The 19,334-nt window shown below is 38.8% G+C and overlaps 1 non-coding gene and 1 pseudogene across 1 annotated transcript; one reads left to right on the plus strand and one right to left on the minus strand.

The window, feature by feature from the left end:
* Positions 1-9,710: 9,710 nt before the first annotated feature.
* On the minus strand, positions 9,711-9,829 carry LOC148096410 (5S ribosomal RNA). The gene has a single exon (XR_015717261.1). It is a non-coding gene; the product is annotated as a 5S ribosomal RNA (ribosomal RNA).
* A 767-nt stretch (positions 9,830-10,596) lies between these two features.
* LOC148096411 (5S ribosomal RNA) lies at positions 10,597-10,715 on the plus strand (annotated as a pseudogene).
* Positions 10,716-19,334: the final 8,619 nt, after the last annotated feature.

Here is a 19,334-nt window from a genome sequence, read left to right on the forward strand (position 1 = left end):
TGTGGATTTATTCCAAACTGAAGGCACACTGAACCAGCATGGCTACCACAGCATCCTGCAGCAACCTGCCATCCCAACCAGTTTGCGTTTAGTTGGACCACCGTCTTTTTTTTTCAACAGGACAATGACCCCAAAGACTCTGCCAGGCTGTTAGGAGCTATCTGACCAAGAAGGAGAGTGATGGAGTGCTGAGGCAGATGGCCAGGCCCCCACAGTCACCTGACCTAAACTATATTGAGATGGTTTGGGATGAGATGGACCACAGAGTGAAAGCAATAGAGTCAACAAGTGCTCAGCACCTCTGGAAACTCCATCAAGACTCTTGGAAAACCATTTCAGGTGACGACCTCATGAAGATCAAGAGTGTGCAAAGCAATAATCACAACAAAGGGTGGCTGTTTTTAACATTTTGGTTTGCTACATCATTCCATATATGTGTCATTCATAGTTCTGATACCTTGAGTGAGAGTCTACAATGTAAATAGTCACAAAAAATGAAGCACAATTTTGTCTTAACCAGGTAACTTTAGGGTTAGCTCTGGGTTTTATGTCCTACAAAGATGATTTGCTTTTTACTGGGCTATATTGCCATGGTAACTTGTGCTTTAGACCCAATCTGTCCCAGACTGGAGCCATATCTGAATTCGCTTTTTATTTTCTGTCTTTACTCTTAAACCTTGCAGCTGACAGAAAAAAAACTAAATCATCAAGCCAGGTTAGGGTTCAAAGTTGTGGTTTAAAATCAACTAATTTTCACTGATTATTTTATTTACAGCTTGTTTTAAGTGTAAAGTAGAGTCTTGCTGGGAAAATACATTTTTTCTTGCTATCGAATTAAAACTACTGAATGAGGCACCGACTGAATCTGGAGACAAACTAAAGTGATTCCACGTCTCTTCTGTTAGTCTGTGAGAGAGAAAGCTTTAACATTTGAATGTGTCCAATCTGACGTTTCAGAGCTCTAATGTGTAGCAACTACCTTATAAATAATTAACTCAAATTAAACTGTTTAATCCTCTCTATGTGCTAAATGCTCATTTTAATGCAGCGTTAATCTCATTGTTTTAACAGTGCTGCATTTTACCTCGTCTCTGATTGCAGCAGGCGGCACTCATCATGTTGTGTGGAAGAAGACTTCAGCTGAACAACAACACATGACATATTACACCAAAGTTAACAAAAACTAAGCCAAATGCATTTTCGGTATTTAAAAAAAATGTAATTATTCTGATTGTTTACCTATTTTTTAGACACATTTGTTTTATTTACATAAAATAATTTCAAACAGCTGCCTGCAAATATGCCTCTTTACCATTAAGCCAGGTGTGAATGACAACCTGCAGCTGCATGCTGTTGTGGTCATTGGTGTCACATTAGGTTTTGAACCACAAACGGAGAAGTTTCTTAGAACTGCTGGGCTAGTGATGTAGGTATTGATGTAAATGATAGCTTAAGGCGGCGCTACAGCAATGTATAAAAACTGAAGCTCCCAGAGCCAAATGTTATTTGTTCTTCTGTGACCGAGGTGAACTATAACCTGCTCAGGTAGAATTTAATAACAGCGAGTCTGAACTGCACTTGACTTGATCTCTGCTCATCTCCAGGCTTCACTTCTCATTCGGTAAGAACTCGTTGGCTTTTGCATACTTCCAAGAAAGAAACTTACTCTCCTGCCACACTTATACTCACATTCACTATCCAGACATGGGCTTCAAAACATGCTGGCATCATCTGATCTGGGTTCTGTGAGGATGCAAATAATGCATAAGTATTGCAATTACTGCATGTCGAGACAGAGGCCTGTCTTCATTGATTCATTTTCAAATCAAGTTTAACTTTAATTCCACTTTCAGGGCATTTGATTCACTGAAGTCATCTTCACCACCTGCTCTTCCAGGCGACGGACTCGTGCCTGAACACCTGCAGTTAACCAACCAAACACTGATCAGTGAGGTAAAAAATAAAGTATATATCCTCATTTGGAAAAGTGTGAATTCAATCTTGATAAATTTCTAATATATAATTACATTTAGCAAAAGTGATGTCTATTTATGATCACATCTATTATAAATATCAGTGCTAACACAGCTCTGACATGTATGAAGATAATATTTTGCTGTGACAGCTTAGACACAGGTACTATTACCTAACTGCAGTCAGCCATTTACCTATGTACGGTTCAATGTGTGGATGTAAGTAGAGAACTCTTAATGCCTTTAGGTCCACATCATAAATTCATCTATAAAAAAACCCAAACAAATACCAACAACAACATAAACAAACAAACAAAAAAACCTACCAAGGTTATTTAAAAGGCTTTAAATAAAAAAAAACACTCCACTCCAAACTTTTATCAAGTAACCAGAAACCTTTTTGATGATTTTCATGTTTTGTAAAAGCTAAAGTGATAAACAAAATATGAACCTTTATAAGGCATATTTTATTTATTTATTGCTAAGATTATACCAAGTTCTGATCAGCAAACTTTATCTATCATGGCTTTGTGAAAAGTCAACTGGTTTAACCTGGTGAATGCAGCCTTTTGTAATTGTTTGGCACATAATACCCATAATTCAATTCAATTCAATTCAATTTTATTTATATAGCGCCAAATCACAACAAAAGTCGCCTCAAGGCGCTTCATATAATAATAATGTCTGCATGTGAGCATTTGTATGTAAATAATTAAGTATTGCCTTTAATAAATGCAGTGATATTGTTAAAAATTTTGACAATATTATTGTTCAAAAAGTTGTTTCCTGCAGTAAGTAGAAGCAGAAGTAGATGCACACACCGTTTTCAAGAGTAGGTAGCGGGACTGAAGTACATATGACAATATTAGACTAAAGGTGTGTTTCACAGACACATTTGGAGACACTAACCTGCAGTCTTTACAGTGAAGATGCACAAACATAAACCCGACTGGAACATCACAGTATGATCTGTAAATATATGATCTGTTTTTGTCTTAGCTTCATAGTTACACTGTTTGAACTCAAATATTAAACCAAACAGGGGTAATTACCTGTCCAGCAGAGCTGTGTGTAGCCGTCAGTTAGAAAAATAATCAGGTCCTGATCTCCTCTCAAAAGTCGCTCTGCTGACTCTTGTTTTATTTCCAGCTCAGGTTAACTTTGCTTCTGTCGTTTCCTTTCTTGCATGTTCTGCATCTTCTGCTCAAGTCAGCCACCTCCGGCGGACATGCAGAGGGGGGTCTGCGCTGCGCGTGCACCTCAGGTGTGCAGAAGCATGCTTCCACTTTTTAGGGTGTTTCAGTTTCAAAATAGAAGTTTCGAGAGCTGCGAAAAATTACGTGATGGTCGTAAATCAGTGAAAAGTGGCTCTTAAAATGTAGGAAGCAAGAGAAGAGAAAAACAGAGTCGTGCTTTTGGTCTCAGTATGTGACTTTAAAGGGTCACCGAATATGTTTACATATTTTGTCTGGCCAAGAGATGGTCATTAAAAAAAAAGTACTCACATCTCTTGGTTTACAGATTTTAGGCCACTCCTCTTTACTGAAACTCTCTAAATCCTTTAAGTTTCTTGACTGTGTGACTGTGAGGTCTGGAGACTGACTAAACCACTCTGTGACCTTATAGTCCATTAGTACATACTCAGATCAGCTTGATATGACTCAACTCATTTTCCATTGCAATCAAGTACCACCTAATGTGCGTGTGATCATTACAGCAAAGTGGCCAAATGTCTGTGATGTCGTTCATATGCAACACGAACACCACAACAAAGGAAGATGTTGCAGGGGGACTGTAGACCTGAAGAAGGTCGATGATCTTGTATTGTCCCTGTAGACCTCAGTAAAAAGTCCTTTGAGTGCTCTTTGGTCTCGCCATGATGGTGTAGAAGTTGGAATGGAAGAAACTGATACTGTGGACAGGTGTGTTTTTCACACAAAATAAACTGAGATCAGGAGTATCTGTAACTGATTAATTGTAATCCAATCTGTGTGCAAGAATTCTGGTTTGGTTATAGGGGATCAAATACTTAGTTCAATCAATAACATGCAAATCAATTAAAAACCTTCATGTAATGTTTTTTTGTCCTGGATTTTGGTTGTTCTGTCTTTCTCCATTAAACTCAAACTACCATACATTTTAGAGACTGTTCACTTCTTTGTAAGGGAGCACAATTACAAATTCAGCAGGAGATCAAATGATTATTTCGACCAGTGACAATATTTTTGCTGCTTTAAATTCTTAATCTGGACACAGAGTACTGACAGGGACTAGAAAGAGAGAGCATATTTCTCCTGTTTTGGCTTCCTGTTAAATCCAGAATTGAATTCAAAATCCTGCTCCTCACATACAAGGTCTTAAATAATCAGGCCCCATCTTATCTTAATGACCTTGTAGTACCATATCACCCTATTAGAGCACTTCACTCCCACTCTGCAGGCCTACTTGTTGTTCCTAGAGTATTTAAAAGTAGAATGGGAGGGAGAGCCTTCAGTTTTCAGGCCCCTCTTCTGTGGAACCAGCTTCCAGTTTGGATTCGGGAGACAGACACTATCTCTACTTTTAAGATTAGGCTTAAAACTTTCCTTTTTGCTAAAGCATATAGTTAGGGCTGGACCAGGTGACCCTGAATCCTCCCTTAGTTATGCTGCAATAGATGTAGGCTGCCGGGGGATTCCCATGATGCATTGAGTTTTTCCTTTCCAGTCACCTTTCTCACTCACTATGTATTAACAGACCTCTCTGTGTTGAATCATATCTGTTATTAATCTCTGTCTCTCTTCCACAGCATGTCTTTATCCTGTCTTCCTTCTCTCACCCCAACCGGTCTCAGCAGATGGCCCCGCCCCTCCCTGAGCCTGGTTCTGCCGGAGGTTTCTTCCTGTTAAAAGGGAGTTTTTCCTTCCCACTGTCGCCAAAGTGCTTGCTCATAGGGGGTCATATGATTGTTGGGCTTTTCTCTGTATCTATGAAGCGCCTTGAGGCGACATTTGTTGTGATTTGGCGCTATATAAATAAAATTGAATTGAATTGAATTGAATTGAATTGAATTGAATTGAAAATGTTCCTGTATTTCTTTCTCCAGGAAACAATGAGGATCCTGTTTGCCTGTTTGCTGCTTGTGCTGCTCTTTGCCACTGGACGCTCAAAATTAGCTAATCACCAACTCAAATGGCCGCAGCAAGAAACCCGTTATGAAGAGTTTATACGAAAACATGTAGATGCTAATATGAGTGTGGGAAAATGTGATACAGAAATGAAAAAAAAGGGGATCTACGATGTTAACCACGGTTGTAAGGACACAAACACGTTCATCATTAGTAATAACAAACAGGTCAAAGCCATTTGTAATGGTCAAGGATCACCTTATAAGAATACTATCTTTACAAAGAGTAGAGCAAAGTTTAGTATTGTTATATGTAAACGAAAGCATAGAGCCAGGGAACCAAACTGTCAGTATAATAATGGCACACTTCACAGTAACGTGAGTGTTGTAGTCCGATGTGAAGGAAGGTTACCTGTGCACTATGAAAGGCACATACAGACTTTTGAATCCAATAACGCAACTACAGGAAACATGGACTCTACTTCTGTACCCACAAATATAAATTTCTGAGATAACAAAAGAGCAACATTTAGCATCAGCTCTAACTAGAAGTGACTGGAAACATCTTCCATATCATAAGTTTTTATTCGAGCCTGTCTTTTAAGTGCATACATGTTTTGCAAGTGTTCAACTTGTATTTCCACTCATATTGTATGAAAAACAGTTAAACGATTTTTACTACAAATGCAGGGAGAAAAAAACTGTATTAAATGTTACTGATAAGAAAAAAAACAAAGTAAAAAAACATGTAATTTTGTTATTTGGTTCTTTTATCATCGATACTGATATATTAATAGCAATGACTGCAGAATACAGATGTACAGTTATGTATTAAAATAATGTGAAAGGTGATTTTGGTAACTCTGGGATCCAGCTTGCTTCTAATAAATGATTTATTGTCTGATCACAGAGTAAATGTGTAAAAAAATGTTCTTTGAACACTTCAAACATCAAGACTCACACGTTGACATGTCTTTTCTCAGTGCCCTGTGTGTTTTTATATTTTATATGATTTTTTGTTGTATTGACAAATTGCAGTTTCAATGGTTCTTGTATAATTAGAATCCACTATGTACTTATTTTGTCCTCAATTACAATAAACAAACACAGCACAAAAAAAGCAAACACAATAAAAACTATTTGCTGCTTCTGAACCATTTGTTCTAGTATTTTGTTGCTGATGAGAAAAACTCAGGCTCAGGAGGTAGAGCGGGTCGTTTACAAATCAGAAGGTTGCTGCTTCACTTCCTGGCTCCTCCACTCTGTATGTCAGAGTACTGTATGTTCTGCATTACAAGGCGCTCTAAAAATCCTTTAATTTTGAATTCTGATTGTGGTTACTGACCTCAAACTGATTTTATGTGGTACACAGTGCTCAAAAATCTGTCAAAAAATGTTGCACTACGACTTTGGTAAGCTACGACGTCGCACTGCTTGATGGATTGTCGGAGCATTAGGTTATCGTAGTCATGAGTCTCACAGAGTAGTCTGGGTCCAAAACTCGGTCGCTGCAGGTCCCAAAGTCAAACAAACACTGCAGCATCACTGAGAGTTAAAAACGGTCTAAATTCTTTCATCTTTAATAAAATCATCAGCGTTGCTGCTTTACCAGGTGTTACAATTAAGTTTAACATCCAGACATCCATGAAAACAGAATTTATTAAATTTAATGGAGTTAGAAGTTAGCAGGAAGTTAGCTCACTGGTTTCCACCTAAACATAAGCATTATGTGACTGAGAGATTTCTGAAAACATTCAAACGTACAGCTCTGCTACCACTTCCAACATAAACAAAGACAGAAAACAAAACACCAGTGACTCTTGGTACTGAAGTTGGGCTAGCTGGTATATAATGATGTGCTACCTGATCGCTAGTGACACAACTATTATAGCATAACATTAGCACAGTGAAGCTGGAGGCTAAATGCTAACTTTTTTCCACTCGATAAAAGTTAACCTGAGGGTTCCCGATGGTTAGGGACAAATGTAATCGCATGGCAGGATGCTGTAAACGGACCAAACTTACAATACGAGGATAGTCATTAATATACTGCAACAACATGCGAATAGAGCAGGTGCGAGAGAATTAAACATTAATGAATCATTGGTACAGAAGTGGAGGAAGCAAGAAGAACGAGTTAAGTAAAGTTTGACTTATCTGACTGTTTTGTTTCGCTTTATGCACCTTATGGTTCGAAAAATAGAGTATCCTTGAGCAAGAATCACAAATGAAGTGACACTAAATTATTATTTTTTGTTTAAAAACCAGGTGTGATGAATATGAGTACAAATCTGCAGCAAATCCTGTACATACAGCTCCTCATATTCTTAAGAACAGATGATCTGTTTAACTGAACCTTACTTTCAGTAAGTCACTCGGTGTTGCATGTAAATTAAATTCAGACCACGTGCCCTAATCAGGTAACAGTTCAAATGGCTGTTTTGTTGAGTCCCACACATTTGGCGTTTTTATATATGTGTCATATTCTTAATCTGTCGCAGCAGTCACGATGCTGCTTATAAGTTATATTCAGACTGATGAGTCTTCACGGATGTCCCCAAAAGAAGTAAAGCTCCAAATGTCTATGCTGTGTTTTCTTCAGTTATTACTTATAAATGTTTTGAAATGCAGGCATCTGATGTTCCAGTTATGTAGCCTAATGTAATGCAACCATTGCTCTCACTGCTACTGCTGCAGAGATCAGGGTCAAAAACAGTGTGGGCCCCACCCATGCACACACCAGAATGAATGAACCCTTCCTGTATAAACGCAGTCCCTCGAGACGTGACTGCCCCTCAGCGTCTGTTTATTGCACCAAAGCAAAAAGAATAAATGGCTCTCTGTTGATTGTTGATGTGTTTCTATGCACAAGCACCCTGTGACATTAATAATGACCATGCCTTTCAATTTGAAATGACTCCCACAAAGTTACATTTTTGTCCTTAATGTGCTTTTAATTCTATTAACAGACTGCTGACTGTAGCTCTCTGATATACATTAGCGTTATAATATTAGTGAGAAAACTGGCCGTCTCTGTTCAGTCATTAATAATAAATAACCTCTTAGTTCACTTCCTTCAGTCCTGCTGTGTGAAAGTTGAAAAAATATGAGGTCTGAATTCAACAACAGGTCACGTGATATGTTTTCTGTTGATCACACTGAACACTGAGCTGCTACCCAATGATTTCTCTAATAGAGTAAAAAGATGTTTTAATGGATCAACACTGTGTTCACAATAATCACAACAGTAATGCAGACTTGTCTGTTGTTTATAAAGAGCTCTGTTAGCTCTTTATACACAGGAAACATGTTTATGTGAGTACTAACGAGGCTGAGCTTCTATGAGCACTGCAGCATCACTATATGACTGAGTTCCTGGAGTGGGATGTCACTGACCACTTCTAGATCTCCCCTCTCTCACAATCAGCTGATGTCAGTTCAAGTGGTGATAGTAGAGACTCTCTAATGCACAAATCTTTCTTTTTTTGATCTTTACTGGCAGAAAGGACAGGAGTTAAATGGTAAAGTGCAAACTGCACCCAGGACAGAAAAATCTGCATTATCGAGCACAAAATGTAAATGCTGGTAATTGATATTTGATGATGATGATGATGATGAAATCCACCATTCTGTCAAATATCCTTTATAACTGCTGACAGCTACTATTACATTTATACTCTTACATAACTCCAGTAGTTGGATGTTTATCATCATGTTTTCTAAATGTTGTTATTGTTACACTCACTAATAAAGATGTCAGGCTTACATTTGCCTGCTGTCTTTGAGTAAATAGTAAACAGCCCTCTTCCTATTGAAAAAACAAAAGTTGTATCCAAGATGGCCGACTTCTAAATGGTCACCACCCATCTTGAGGAGTTTGCCCCCTCACATATACTAATGTGCCACAAACAGGACTTTAATATCACCAACCATTCCCATGTTATTACGGTGTATCCATATAAATGGCCCACCCTGTATAATACACCTCTCTGTATTGAGTCATAAGTGTTATTAATTTCTGGCTCTCTTCCAAAGCATGTCTTTTATCCCATCTTCCTCTTTTCACCCCACTGGTCAGCTAATAAAAGAAAACAGAGAAAACAACAAAAATCACATGACCCTGTGTGAGAAAGTGCTATGGCAACAGAAATCTTCTATTCACTTACCTTCTCACTGTGTAATCATTATTGCTGGGCAACCGCCCAGGTCGCCCATATCAAAAAGCGCTACTGACCGCAGGTTAACCAACCAACCACTCATCAGTAAGTTTCATAATTTGGAAATTTTTAAAATAGAAGTCACACTCATTTAGCTGATATTGTTACCAAGTGCAAGAGGGCTTTGCTGAAAGTTCACTGTGTCTGCGTAATAGTTTTGTGTTAGGACAAATCTGATTTCACTGCAGGTGTAAACTTTGCATGTGACAAATAAAGGCTTGATTGATTGATTGACTGATTGATCGAGAAGAATTTTAATAGTTGCCTGCTTTCTACTCGACCTTAGCTAGGATTGTACTCCCTGATCTGGGAAGGGTAGGAAAAAAGAATTCAGTTAACAAGTGGAAGAGATTAATTAAACCTGCCTCCACTGAGTGAGCAGCGCCCTCTGCAGTTTGTGTGTTGAAGTGCAAAAGCTTACAGCACCTGGTATTCCCAGGCGGTCTCCCATCCAAGTACTGACCAGGCCCGACCCTGCTTAGCTTCCGAGATCAGACGAGATCGGGCGTGTTCAGGGTGGTATGGCCGTAAGCGAGGGACTGAGTGCATAAAAGGCCTGTTATAGATGATTACAGATTTAGATTTGCTGCATTACAGATAGATTACACCAGGGGTGTCGAACTCATTTTATATTGCGGACCATATATACAGCCCACTTTGATCTTAAGCCGTCTGGACCAGTGAAAGTCTCCTTTCTGTCAGTGGCACTTATTTAACAGTTTTTCTACGTGTTAAAGAAAAGCTGTTCTGACAAAGAAATCTGTCAGTAAGATTTTTGGACTTAAATTGTAAGAAATAAATGTGTAAAATCCCAGACAACATTCTGGTAGCTTTTTGCCCAGATTGCCCATTTTTTGTTGTTGTGGTTCTTGTTGTTTTTTAATTGTAGTCATACAAAATGAGATTTCTGTGGTTGAAAGTAAAAAAAACAACAAACTTTTCTGTTTACACAAAGTTACAAAAGATTTACTGGAGACATAGCTAAGAATTTTCAGTGTGCAATAAATCGTGAAAGCCGAAGTTTCTTTGATACTGAAAAGCACAAATTAGGCTTTATTGTCAGATGTCATTTTTTGGGAAAAAAACAGTGTGGTATTACTTTGTAAAAAGTGTGTTGCTGCCTAATGTAGTTGTATAATCATAATGTTTTATCTATAACATATCAAATTAATGTTAAAAAGTGTAACTGATCATTTACTGCAGGGCAGTGTGACGGAGAACAGTCATCTAAGACCAATAGTTATAGATGATGAATGTTTCCACATCATCTATAAAAAGCCTTTTGAACATCTCCTCTCTCGCTTACGGCCATACCACCCTGAACACGCCCGATCTCGTCTGATCTCGGAAGCTAAGCAGGGTCGGGCCTGGTCAGTACTTGGATGGGAGACCGCCTGGGAATACCAGGTGCTTTTACACTTCCACACACAAACTGCAGAGGGCGCCGCTGCTCACTCACAGAAAACAGAATCAGAAAAAAAACTTCATTAAAATGCTTATAAAAATAAGGCATTTCGCTTTTGTGCAAAACTTGATAATCATCTCACTGTATCTACTTTTCTGGTGTGTATTTCCAGCAGAGGTTTAGCTCTGTGTCATGTGTCTGACATTTTGTGGATGGAAGACTGATATTTACTCACAGTAAATATCAGTCTCCCTCCTGTTTTCTATTTTGCAGAGCCTTACTGATGAGCCACAGCTGTTATTTTATTTTCTCCCCCTGATATCTGTAACTTTATCATTTAAACTGTTGATATGGCTCCAAGCAGCCCCATTAACTTTGTAATTGACTTTTGTTTCCTCTTTTCTCCTGTCTATTATTTACTGCCGATATATTGTGAGTTTATATCAGTAGCATTTGAGCAAAAACTGGTGAGGATTTAGAAGAGCTTCAACATCCCATTATAATTTTAGTATCGCACAGACAACATAAATTACAACCTAATCCAATCTGAAGACACAATTGAAGCTTCAGACATTCATCTATTGACAGTGAAACACTGCCCTCTGCTGGACTCCAATAAAACAGATCATACTTTAAAATGAGGCAGCATCAACAAGCTGTCTGCAAAAAAAAAAATAGAAGAAAAAAAGAACAAATTTTGCATGAAATACAGAACTTATTGATTCTATGAATCAAAGAAAGCACTCTGTAGTATTCTACAGAAAGAGGAATTTCTCGGCACAGTACTGAGTAACTTGTCAACCATGGAGAACGCACAGTGTCCACCTAAAGCCCATATTTACAAAAAACAGAGCAAACAGTTTTCTCGCATCGCTCAAGGTGAAGGTAATGCTTCACCTTTTCATTTTCATATGACTTATTATGGGCTTCAATCTCATGGTGAAAAATTAAAAAGTATACACACATTAAAATCTTTTAATATGAAGTTGTACAATGTCTTAAATTGATATGGCTAATGCCTGTTAACTTCTCATCAGTGATCATAGATGGAATAATGAAAGAGGACTACTAAAGTGAGTTTACAATCCAACATAGAAACTGACCCCCTGAGAGGGAAAACTTGTATATTCAATGATACTCCAAATCCTCATTCTCAACTTATTACCAAAAGAAAAAAAATGTTATTATATGTTCTGATAACATTCAGTTGGATCTGATTTACACATCAGAGGATTGTTCAAGTAAATGTATTCAAGTCAAGTGAAATAAAGAGCAGAAAACACTTCATGAGAAGTAATGCAAAACGTGACTTTCAGCAAAGCCGTGCTGTCACACTGTGGCTAGACTGAGGGTTTGTCAACAGTCTGATGACACTGCATCAGAGACTTGTCTTTAACCACTTTGTTCTTTTCATGACCACAATTCAACACCTTGTGAGTGTTTGCAGCTTGGTAATGCACCGTGTCCCAAAACTGTGAACAACTGAATCTGTTCTGAGAGCAGAAGAAACTTCTACAATTGCAATAACTCTAGATGTTATCACACTAACTACACATGTTATAATGTAACACTTTGTGTCATGTAAAACTCTGAAGTCAAGGTTATAAATGGTTATAAACTTTTAAGTTTACCTGCTCATCTTGCCCTGTTTGGTGTCATTCTTTTCAGCACAACAGCACATATAAGAATTTACAGTTATTTCATTTTGACTGCATTAACACTTAAAATCTCACAAAACGAAAAAAAAAAAAAATCTAAGCAGGAATGTTTTTTTATCTGTAAAAAATCAATCAAAATTAATCAGTCAATTTTAATGTGAAACGAAAATTATAAATTGTATATTTCAAAACTATGTTTAAGTTGCTCCTGCTCTTTAACTGGACTTGGAGTATACACAGACAACAAACTAGACTGGGTTAAAAACACCACGGTCCTCTACAGGAAGGGCCAGAGTCGTCTCTATTTTCTGAGGCAGCTGAGGTCCTTCAACATCTGTCAGACAATGCTCAGGATTTTTTACGAGTCTGTTGTGGCCAGTGCCATCCTCTATGCTGTTGCATGCTGGGGCAACAGGTTGACAGTCACAGGTGCCAACGGACTCAATAAACTGATCCGCAAGGCCAGTAATGAGTGGGGATGGAGATGGACTCATTTAGGGTGTCTGAGAGGCAGATGTTGTCCAAAATAAGGAGCACATTCAGTGAGAGACTGAGATTACCAAAATGCACCACTGAACAACACAGGAAATCATTCCTGCCCTTGGCCATCTCCCTGTACAATCTAATACACAGTGCAATAGTAATACCCTTTTGCACACGCTCTACAGTTAAATAACAAATGACAAAGTTACAAGGTTATTGTTAAATGTCAATCATATATATTTCACCTCTGTAATAGTCTTGATATTTATAATTGAGCAATTTGTATTTATATTAGTGCTATTTCTTATATTTGTTAACTTTGTAATATGTTGTATTATTTAATTAGTTTAGTCTGTTACTAAACTTCTTCAGAACTGAAGAAGCTTCTCGGATGAGAGGTGAAACGTCTTCAAGCAACTTAAAGAAGTCCAGACGCTTTTCTTTGCAAGCTCCTTTGACTACGATGACCTGGATGACTGAGAACCTTCACAGACACTTAGTCTGTTACTGTTATTGTCTTGGAGAATCTGTAACCCACATAATTTTCTTTGGGATGATTAAAGTAATCTGATCCTGATTATTCATTTTAAATATGAATATCACACCAGACAGCTCATATTATTCAGAAAGCACCTTTATTGCTTCAGTGCAAATTAGAAGGTAAGTAGCAGCCAGATGCTGCTAATCCACTGCATTTGAATAATTGCTCATCAGCATATGTGAGCAGCTCTATAAAAGCATGAGTTTTGTCAGTTTGCTGGTCTGGAGTATTCAGGTGTGTGTTAACACAATGTCATAATGTCCCCAGGAATGGATGTCCCAGAAAATTCACCCCAGGGTCAAACTGTGCAGTGGTCAGAAAAAGCTCAAAAATCCCAGAGCCACATGTCAGACTCTACAAACCTCTGTTAGCATGTTAAATGTTAAAGTACATGACAGTCAAGTTATAAAAGGGTTGAGTAAGTGTGGCTTGTTTGGAAGGGTTGCAAGGAGAAAGTCTCTAAAAACAGCATGACAGCATGGTTGCAAGTTTGGTAGCAAAGTTGCAAAGCATACCAGCACGAACGCCTCATACCATCTGTCAGCACAGTGGTTAAGGGGTGATGATTTGAGCTTGTTTTGCAGCTACAGAACCTGGGCCCCCTGCAGTCATTGAGATTTCCATCAACTCCCTTGTATACCAAGTACTCTAGAGTCAAAACTGAGTTTTGGTAATGCAGCAGGACAAAGATCCCAAGCACATCAGCAGAGCTACAACAGAATCAAGGTGTTGCAATGGCCCGGTCACAGTCCACACCTCAACCTGAAAAACAGTGCTGGGAACTTAAGAGAGCCTTAGATAAACAAATACCACAAACCTCAATGAACTGACGAAACAATGTAAAGAAACGTCAGCCAAAAGTCCTGCACAACCGTGTGACAGACTAAGAGTCATACAGAAACAATTTGGTGACACTGTTGCTGCTAAAAGGTGGCTCTACAAGCTACTCACTCATGGAGTGTGCCTAGTTTTTCAGAGTACTCTATAGATTCCTATGAAAACACTCTTTTCCACATGACTGTATGTCAGATAAAACAGATCTGATCTGTGAAGAGGATTCTGAGAAGAGAAAACATCTGGAGACCTGTCCCAAGAAGTAATTCTGTTCATCAGGACGTAGCGTCTTCAGTGGGAGAAACACTTCATCACTCATCCGAGTGACTTCTTCAGTCTCAGCTCAGTGCAGGTTTCCCCAACCTGTGTTTGAATTCAGATTTTACATATTGTCCAGTTTCAGGCAAGGGAACTGAAAAATGTGCTGAGGATAAATGATCAATTAGGCAGATGTAAATGAACAACAGCTACAGGCTGGAGGCTCTGACATCACATCTGATGGACACCCTGGACGGCTGGTCCTTGCTCATCTTCGGCCCCAGGTGAGCTCAGTCCAATTCACCTATCAGCCCAACATTGGGGGAGATGACACTGTCATCCAGCTCCTACATCAATCCCTTGCTCACCTGGAAAGTGTGTTGAGCACTGTGAGAATCATGTGCTTTGATTTCTCCAGTGATTATACGATTACACGATTATACCCACAATCCTGAAGGACAGGCTGGATTACACAGGTGTGGACCATCACCACATGGATCCTGGTGAGTCTTACCAACCACCCTCATTACATAAGGAATTATGTGTCTGAATGGGTAGACTGCAGTATAGGCACCCCACAGTCCTGACTCCATGTCTCTCTGTGTCACTAGTGGGTGGGTGAGAGTGAGTGAGCGAATAACTTGTGTTTGTGTATGCATGGCAGTCAGCATTCCTGGCTGGACGCTTCTCCCCATCTTCTGGATGCCGGGTGGTTCTTGGGCAGCTGGGACCCTGTTCTCGACTCGTACCAGGATTCCTGGCATCTAGTTAGGTCGACTGCCCGTTACCTCTGGTCCTCTGGGATTCTCACTCTTTAGCTGTAGGCACCTCATCTGGGGCCTCCCTCCTTCTCCTGCTGGGATGGGCATAGATCAGGCGTGTCGAACTCCAGGCCTCGAGGGCCGGTGTCCTGCAGGTTTTAGATCTCACCCTGTTTAAACTCACCTGAATCAAATGATTAGTTCATTACCAGGCTTCTGGAAAACTTCATGACATGTTGAGGAGGATATTTAGCCATTTATTCAGCTGTGTTGGAACAAGGACACATCTAAAATCGGCAGGACACCGGCCCTCGAGGCCTGGAGTTCGACACCTGTGCCTTAGATCTTTGATACTCCTGGATGCTGTGAATGGCGCTGTTGTCCTGTCTCTATCTCTGTCTCCAGGCTTCTGGGGGGCATTGCTGCAGCTTCCCATCCTCATCAATGCAGCAGCTGGTGATACATTGTGCATTTCTCTACCCCCCACCTCCACTTTATTCTTTTTTTTCTCTTGCCTGTCTTGCCTTAGATATCGTCATACAATGCCACATATAATGTAATAACTGAAATAACACAAATAGAAATTAATAATAAATAGATAACACATTCACGTGATCAAGAGGAGCCTATAGAGATTCTATGTAACTGTTCCTGCAAAAGCAAAATGTGTCAGGCACCACAATGCATTCAGATCACAATTCTGAATTCAAAAGCTGTCAGACTAGACAGGATATTAAAAATAAAAACCTGCCACCACATGCAGGTCAACCTGAAGGCACAGAGCAGCTCTTACAATGACACACTGCTGCAACAACAGCATTCAGGGGACAAATTTCAGAGGTCTTATCTTCCAGCTGCTGTCAGACTCAACTAAGACAATAGAGTCTTAGTGCACACCTTAAAACTATGTATATACAACATCAGCTGAATAACAGCATATGACATATTACCTATAACACTGTGTCATTATTTCACAGTGTTATATGTAATTATCTCTGTAGTTTTTTGGGTTTTTTTAGTTTTTTTTTTTTTTTTTTTTACAAATGTCATTATTTTATTAATTTACTTATTTTTTGACACATTTGGTTTATTGAATTGAAAAAATAGCTGCAATTGTTGAAATGTGAGCTATGAAAGACGACCTCCTTCTGCATACTTTTGTGGTCACTGGTCCTCACATCATGTTTGCAGCATGTTCTGAACCACAAACAGAGCAGTGCTAAAGTTTCTCGGAACTGGTGGGCTAGTGGTGCAGATATTGATGCTAGTGATTATTAAAGGTGGTGCTACTGAAACGTTTAAGAACTGAAGCCTCCAGAACCAAGTGTTATTTGTCTGTGACACAAATGAGCTCCAACCAGCTCAGGTAGAATTTAATAACAGCTGAGCTGCACTAGACCTGGTCTCTGCTCTTCTTGACTCCTCGTTTGGTAGGATTGAACCTTTTATTTGTATATTTAAAATCTTTTATAGACAACAGGCTTATTTTGAATAACTCGATCTCCTGTTACTTACACTCACAATCCCTATCCAGATATGTGCTTCAAAACATGCAGACATCATCTGGGTTCTGTGACCATGCATATCTTGCATAGGAAATGTCCATACACAGGCACAGACCTATCTTTTTATTTATGTTCAAAGAAAGTTTATCTTAATTTCACCTTTAGAGCATTTCATTTACTGAGGACATCTTCACCACCTGCTGTTCCAGACGACTGACTCGTGCCTGAACTCGTGCAGATTAATCAACCAACCACTCATCAGTAAAGCAAAAAGTAAAAGTAAGTGTCCTCAGTTGAAAAGGTTTGCTTATAAGTTTCATAACTTTATAATATAACAATAACATTTAGCAAGAATGTTGTCATGACTGAGTGCAATGACCGTTTCCCTCTGTAAGGTTCAATGTGTGGATGCAAGTAGAGAAGTTGCTTTTAGATACACCTCATGAACTCTTCAACTGAGACTCAAAAATCAATGTCTTTTAATGTTAATGTTCAATCTTGTGAATGTAACTTTAAAAAAATATTTATTAGGTAAAGCAGCCCCTTCATAATATCTACATGCTACCAAATGTATGTAAATGATTACAATTTCCTGTTCTCAAAAAATACAGTAATACTTCAAATAAGTTGCATATATTATTGTTCAACATGTCCTCCAGTGCCTCTTTGATAACTTTCAAAATATTTACTGAAAAAAAATTAGACTGGTTCTGATATTGAATTTTTGGAAGCTGTTATATTGATATTGATTTATTTATTTTATCATTTAATGATTTAAAATTCTGCATTAAAGGAATAAGAAAGAAATGACAGATGTTTTTAGTTAAATGTAATTATTATTTTTAATGATGGTTGGCGTTTACTAGATGCACCTCAGAGCACCAGGAATTCCTTACTTTGAACAAACATTGCCAAACATTGAACCGTAAATGACGATGTAGATACGCAAATCATTTTCAAGAGCAGCGGGACCGGAATGCAGATGGTGGTTAATATTAGACTGAAGGGGTTCTTCACAGACATATTATCCTTTCAGGCACTCTCCAATAACCTGCTGTCTTTACAGTGAGGACACACAAACATCAACCTGGAACATAACTGTATGAAAATATATGATCCGTATTCGTCTTAGCTTCATAGTTACACTGTTTAAAATAGAATATTAAAGCATACAGCGGTAATTACCTGTCCAGCAGAGATTCGCTAGTTCTTGTTTCATATCAAGTTCAGTTAAATTCTTTTTGTCTGCTTTTCCTCATCAGCGCTCTTCTGTCTTTTTCTTCTGTCTCTCCGCGCTTTCTGCTTAAGTCAGCCCCCTCCTCTGGTGCGCATGCTCTACAGCGCACGCCCGACGCGGTCTCCGCAGCGCGTGCACTACAGGCGCTGAGAAGCATTAATTAGTGTTGCAATTTCAGAATAAAAGCTGCCAGAAAGCGAAACATGCTCCTTTTCATACTTTTTTCAGACTATTCCAGGGTTTTAAATTCACCATTTATGAGGTTTCAGCAAGAGTTAAAAGCTAGGGAATAAAAATAGGTTTTTAATCTGGACTTAAAAACTGGCACTGATGTAGCTTGTCTAATATGAGAGGAAGGTTATTCCAAAGCATCAGAGTGGCAACAAAGAACACTCTGTCTCCTCTAAGTTTCAGCTGTGACTTAGGGACTGGAAGCAACAGTTGCTCAGCTGACCGAAGCGAACGAATGGGGGCATGGGGCTTCAACAAATCATCAAATTTTCTAGAGTAGATAGCGGGCCAAAATTAATATTTGAACTGAGGGGGTGCTTCGCAGACATATTTTCAGGCACTCTCCAATAACCTGCAGTCTTTACGGTGAGGACACACAAACATTAACCCGACTGGAACATGAAAATATATGACCTGTATTTGTGTTCGCTTCGTAGTTACACTGTTTAAAACAAGATATTAAACCAAACTGCGGTAATTACCTGTCCAGCAGAGAGCTCAGGTAAATTCTTTCTGTCTGCTTTGCTTTACCAGAGATCGTCTGTCTTTTCCTTTCGACTTGTCTCTCCGCGCTTTCTGCTCAAGTCAGCCCCCTCCTCTGCCGCGTATGTCCGACAGGGTCTGCGCAGCGCGTGCACCACAGGTGTGGGGAAGTACTGATTAGTGTTGCAGTTTCAAAATAAAAGCTGCCAAAAAGCGAAACATGGTGCCTTCAATGTTTCAAACCATATTCCAGGGTTTTTAGTTCACCATGTATAATGTTAAAACAAGAAAATAAAAGACAGATCTGAACGTTTGAAAACGTTTTGGAAAAATTCTATAAAAAATAGATGAAAAACACTGAAATTATCCTTTTATTTATGTTGATCCATTAAGTTGGTTCATTTTTTGTTACATAAGTTGTTTTTAAAGTTAAACTTGTGTGGGTTTCTATATAAGTCAATAAAAAACAACAACAAGCCATTAAATGCCATTAATGAAAAGTAAACTCTGCCAAAGAAACTGAGAGATGGGACACGTGGAGTTCAGTTTGCAAATTTATCTGAAACAATAAACATCTATGAATAAAAGTTTTCTGGTCAGCAGCTTGTAAGAAAGACAAAAAAAGTAAAAAGATGGTCATGA

The sequence above is a fragment of the Neolamprologus brichardi genome, chromosome 23, assembly GCF_056152115.1.
Source record: "Neolamprologus brichardi isolate AB-2024 chromosome 23, ASM5615211v1, whole genome shotgun sequence".
Lineage (NCBI taxonomy): Eukaryota > Metazoa > Chordata > Actinopteri > Cichliformes > Cichlidae > Neolamprologus > Neolamprologus brichardi.